At 43.0% G+C, this 6000-nt stretch overlaps 1 protein-coding gene across 3 annotated transcripts in view; it reads right to left on the reverse strand.

Moving 5' to 3' along the window:
* The window catches only part of LOC139754497 (uncharacterized), a 124819-nt gene extending 124216 nt beyond the window's left edge, over window positions 1–603 (reverse strand). For all 3 annotated transcript variants that reach the window (XM_071671771.1, XM_071671770.1, XM_071671769.1), the window contains exon 1: window positions 222–603. The gene's annotated coding sequence lies outside the window, so the exon portion shown is untranslated. The remainder of the gene's footprint in view (window positions 1–221) is intronic.
* Window positions 604–6000: the final 5397 nt, after the last annotated feature.

Genomic DNA, 6000 nt, shown 5'->3' on the forward strand with positions numbered 1-6000 from the left:
TCTGACACGTAGCACCTACAGTTTGGAGGGTTTCTCATAAAGGCTTGTTTTTGCTTCTATACAAACTATGACAACAACATATCACTTTTTCCACTGAGAATATATTCACTAAACTTGACAGATCTATTTACAACTCGCTGGGTTTTTTTTCAAGTTTTGGAGGCTCGAGTTACCGAAACATGAATGTCTGACAGAACTTTCAAAACACATGTAAACCTTACCTTTCTGGCGTAAGTTAGGGCATCACAGCCAAGCTGTCCCGTGGCGAGGGTCAGAACAAGGCTGAGTGGTCAACAGTTCAGCCTTCCACAAGCAAGTCACTAACTACAGGAAGCTGTAAGTCTCTTCCCTTCCTAGTTATATCCAGGATTTTTGAAGTATTTTTTTTTTCCTCTGGTAATCAAGATATACTGTTGTCTAGCTCCGATCAGTTGACATTAGCTCATTGGTGAGTGAGGATCTTCTGCTGAGGTCATCCCAAGCCAAGTGAGCCTCCATCCCAACACTGCATTAGTCAAGTTTTTCTCCATAGAGACAGCTCTACCAGGCCAAAAGCAAAGCGAGGGAGAGCACGGTTGTTGAACCTTGTCTCTCCGCCACTACCCGCCACACTGCACCAGCATTTGATAACTCTCGTTGGCTCGGTGCGTCGTTGCCAGCGATTATTGACCATCTTATTTTCCTGTCTCACCGTTTTATCAAATCTTCGAAGTTTTCTCTCCAAGTGTTTTTCTCAAGTACACTGTTTATAACGATAGTTAGTAATGGTGATGTCATGCTTTATCAATCACTGTACGGTTGGTATTATTGTTTATTTGGTAACTGGGGCGGAGCACGTGGTGCGCAATGCAATATGCGCTGACAACTGACTCACCTGTTGATACCCGACCCTTGCCCTCCTCCCACACACACACATCGCAACGAAAACTTGAATAAGTCCGGTCCTGATTAAAGTTACTGTCAACCCACTTTCGAATACGCAAGCATCTTAGTCTTGATCTGAATATCTTTGAACTCAGACTGAAGATTCAATATCCGACATAAGGTTAATATCTACATTTTCCTGGAAGATAAAGAGGGAAGACGTGTCGTATCGAGAGACAATCATTCGTGGGTATGAAGAGATTTGTTACAAGTGTTTTTCGCGTTACAGGTGTAGCAAACAATACACAAACATCATTGTTTACACGTGTGGGCAGGTGTGATTACCTGTCTGATGTACAGTACAGGGAGAGGGTTCAGCGCTTGCGGGCTCACTTCCCTTGTAACTTCTTTACCTTCAACAAGACGTCTTAACTTTTCTAAGCAGCAGACTTCCACCGTCTTCCTGGTCATACCACTCCAGTCGTCCACCATCCTCACACTACACCAGTAGTTTCTTATACTCCAGTATTGACTATATCATCCCCCAGCTTTTGATCATGGCGTCTGATAGGTAACTAGTACTGCACCTTGTGAAGAGCTGTTGACTACCGGTTTCATTCAGTTGGTTTAGGGAGTTACAGGCAGTTATCAGGCGACCCTTGTCTCGTCTCTCCTCCAAGGTGGACAGATATATGGCCTTCAACCTTTCACTGAAGGTCAGCTTTCATAATTCAGGTGCCATCTTATTTCCTTTTCTCTGGACCCACTTAGTCATATCATTGTGTTTCTCTATGAGTCTGTGTGTGTGTGTGTGTGTGTGTGTGTCTGTGTGTGTGTGTGTGTCTTCTGATTCCTCATAGTCTCCATCTTCCACAGTGTCTTTCTTAAGAGACGGATTAACTCACAGCATTTGGGACATCTTCCCCGGGTTCCCCACATTATGGGTCCCCTGTTAATGTTAACCTTATTTTGACAAATGAATATCGAGGACTTTCAGGGCTGACGGTCAGATGGAGTGACAATCCTAATTTGGTGAATGCCTTTTCCATCAGTAGATGGTAAGATCCATATAAGGCTTCCCCATATCTTTTTCTAGTAGTCTCCTTGCTCAGAATCCCGCGTGTCAAGCACCTTGAATCTGAAGTTGATAAAGAATCATCTAAGATCTACCATGAGCGTGTTAGGCTTGTAAACCTTGATATCCTCAATCTCAAACGAGACAGTTTGGAATCGGTAAATGTTGATAAGACTTTCCCTTCACAAGCAAGTAGTAAAGAGTGAAAGAAATCTCGAAAGTAACTTCACCTTCAGAAAGATCACAACCAGATGTTATTTCTTTTTTTGAAGAATTAATAGATACATCCCCCTATCCAGAAATCTGTCCTTTATGTCCACAAATGTACGAGTTTAAGTTAAGATATATATAGATTTTTGTATGAGAAGGGACTTATATCTGTAGCCCTAACCAAAAGATATGTCACAGCTGCAGGACTTGAGGAGTTCCCAGAAAACATTCACCTTGGGTCTCACATACCCTGGGTCTTGCTTTGTTCTTGTTAGTAGACTCGGTACGCAAGCGAGACGACTTGAGAGCAATGTCGTCCCTGAGTGATAATCCTGATTATGTCTATTATCCTCATTAAACCTTGTAATGACTTCTGTTAATGGCCTCATGTTTTATGCATGCGTACATCAACATCAAAACACTGCAATTTAGTGAATATTTGGAAGTGGACAAGACGAGGACGCGTACACACAGATCCACGCAGTCTTCCTGACTCACGTATGTTCTTCCACAATACACACGACCACTTACTTCCCTTACATTCAATTTTCTTTTTTTTTCAAGAAGTGGTGAAACTTTGCTTTGTCATTGCTATACCATTGCTCCACCTGGATCAACAATGAATGAATGATTAATGATCATAGATTGATGATGATGGGCAGGTAATGTCTCCCGTGCGACAGGTGAGGTGCCATCCTTGATGGCGATGACTTTAAAAAGTTTGCATAACAAATATCCTCGTCATCTCATGTGTTGATTCATTAGCCACTTCAACCATACATTTACACTTTCGTCAAATCTGTACTTATTTCCGGTTCTGATTATGTCTCTGCAGCCATGAAGGATACGAGAACAGACGAAGGAAGAACACTGTTCCTGTTCATTCACTGAACATGTTCGCTTCCATAGCAGAATCTCGGGTATGTAGACACGAGGGAGGACTGAACACGATATGATGGTTCTGACTAACGTGACACGAACATTATGATACACCTGCTTCAATGTGATTCACTTTGCCCGAAACTAAGAGCTCAATGATTGCTTAAATATATCCTTGCTCGTTACGTCACTTTTTAGCTTCCTTTATCGTTCTGCATCTAGTTAGCTACGTGCATGTAGGTACGTGCATGTAGGTACATGCATCTAGCTACGTGCATATAGGTACGTGCATGTAGGTACGTGCATCTAGCTACGTACATGTAGGTACGTGCATGTAGGTACGTGCATCTAGCTACGTACATCTAGGTACGTGCATGTAGCTACGTGCATGTAGGTACGTGCATCTAGCTACGTGCATGTAGGTACGTGCATCTAGCTACGTACATGTAGGTACGTGCATGTAGGTACGTGCATCTAGCTACGTACATGTAGGTATGTGCATGTAGGTACGTGCATGTAGGTACGTGCATGTAGGTACGTGCATCTAGCTACGTACATGTAGGTACGTGCATGTAGGTACGTACAAGTAGGTACGTGCATGTAGGTACGTGCATCTAGGTACGTATGATTGCTTTCTTTTTGTTCTCGATCAGTTCAGTTGTAAATAAAATAATATCTCACCAATCAAGTTGTTCTAATTTTCATATAATTCATAAGTAAATTTCTCGTTGATATTGGATGATATTAATGTCTTTCTCCGAACCTTCTCTATTCTTTATCTTACGAGACATATTTATGCTACTGCCATTTTAAGCTAGGCAAGTGATACGTAGCTCTTTCTGGAAATAAATGAATAGCCACTTTCCAGGACGATTGTTATCATCAGAAAATATTACCAGTGTTTCTGGTCTGTTTACACCATCATGGACGGAACTTCTACATAAAAATAGCCAATTAACAATTTCTTTCCCTTAAGTAAGCTTCCCAAAACAACCAGCAGTAAAAAGACGTACAAGAGGCGCTTGATGGAAGCACCCTGGGTGAAGCAGGAACTGAGGAAAAGAAGTAAAGACAGAGATAAAAATATACGGTAGAAAAGACGGCGACCAAGAATTCTTTGACCAACAAAGAGAACGGAGAAAAAATGTACCAGAGGCTAATTAACCGTCAGCTCGCGGGGTCTTGAAGTGTATTGAAGAGTTTTAAATGCTCTATAATTCTTCAGACGTCAGAACAATGGCTGGGAGTCTCAGCCAGTGTTATCCTGCCTTCAAAGACCTATGTGGCTGAAAAGACTGGGGACTGGGAAAATGAGAGTTGGTATATCTCGGAAACTTCTAGATTGTAGGGATAAGAATCATGGACAGAAAGATTTGAGGTAGAAGTTACTATCTCATAAAATTGCACAGAATGGGATGGATGATTTGTTCCTTGAAGGACAGTGTGTGTGTGTGTGTGTGTGTGTGTGTGTGTGTGTGTGTGTGTGTGTGTGTGTGGGTGTGTGTGTGTGTGTGTGTGTGTGTGTGTGTGTGTGTGTGTGTGTGTGTGTGTGTGTGTGTGTGGGTGTGTGTGTGTGTGTGTGTGTGTGTGTGTGTGGGTGTGTGTGTACACGTGTGAATGCGTTTTTCCGCTTCTAGTACGCACGAAGGACAATCACCAACTTACGAATAAAGTTCCCGTTGAGAGAAATATTCCGAACCTGAGCAAAGTTCAGACCGTTGACACACACCTCACGTCTCCATAATGAACCAAAACTCATACATAGTATTTGTCTTTGTGGAGACCCAGCTCAGTGAGGGAGATGTGGTGAGGACCCAGCTCAGTGAGGGAGACGTGCTGAGGACCCAGCTCAGTGAGGGAGATGTGGTGAGGACCCAGCTCAGTGAGGGAGACGTGGTGAGGACCCAGCTCAGTGAGATAGGTATGGGTGAAGACCCAGTCCAGTAAGGGAGATGGGGTGAGGACCCTCCCCAGCGAAGGAGGTGTGGTTGAAAACCCATCACACTATAGGAGACGTGTTACACCTGAGCCAAGATAACAGGAACCCTGTTACTTTGAAGGAACGGACACATGGACGCTTGGTCGTGTAGCACACACGACAGTGCAGCCACCGTCGCCTGACTGAAGGAACGAGCGTAGAAACATAATTCTCCACAATTCAATTCGTAAATAGAATTCCGTCAGAATTTCTTAGCAGCAACTTCTATTTCTCTATATGTTCAATTTATTAAATCTTCAGAGTGATATAGGGTATGTTGAATTGTAGCTGTATATGTTTGTGGATGTGGATGTTTGTGAGTCTGTCTGTGACCATACATATATGTGGATATATCTTAATGATTCCGTGTATGGTAGATGCAATCCCACAAGAATCTGCGATACACCACGACCATATATCAGTCAACCTTGAACTTTGCCTGGAGTTCAAACCTATGTCTATCAGCGTGAAGGTAAGTCATCTCATTTGTGCATTAGTAAGGTAGTTAACAGCCTTAACAACCTGGAAGATCATCTTCCAATAACTGCTCCTCTGACCTTTAATCTCGTGCAAATGATCACATCTTGGACAGATGTCTCTGCATCATCATGTCTATTATCAACCGCAAGTTTCTAAATTTCTATACTTTCGCGCAACATTGAATTATTGTCGTATAATTTGTGGTTAAACTCAGATATTCCAGTTCCATAAGATTTACTCAGCAGATTGTGCTGGGTATTTACCAAAGACCAGAGATCCTGATATTCCGTCAATGAAAGGTGAATGAGCACAGTTCGTTCAAGTTGTCCTCAGGGAGATAAACCAGAGACCAGCGGTGGAATCTTGGGAGAGGTTCTGAAGTTTCGCCAGCGTCAGTCCGCGTTAGCCAGGCTACACCCGCTCCCCCTCCTGCTATCTCTCCCCACTAACATATTTCCCCCTGAGCACGACTCCTCCCCCAACACTTTACCTTCATGGTCGAAGGATAATTCCA

Source organism: Panulirus ornatus, chromosome 17, assembly GCF_036320965.1.
Source record: "Panulirus ornatus isolate Po-2019 chromosome 17, ASM3632096v1, whole genome shotgun sequence".
Classification (NCBI taxonomy): Eukaryota; Metazoa; Arthropoda; class Malacostraca; order Decapoda; family Palinuridae; genus Panulirus; species Panulirus ornatus.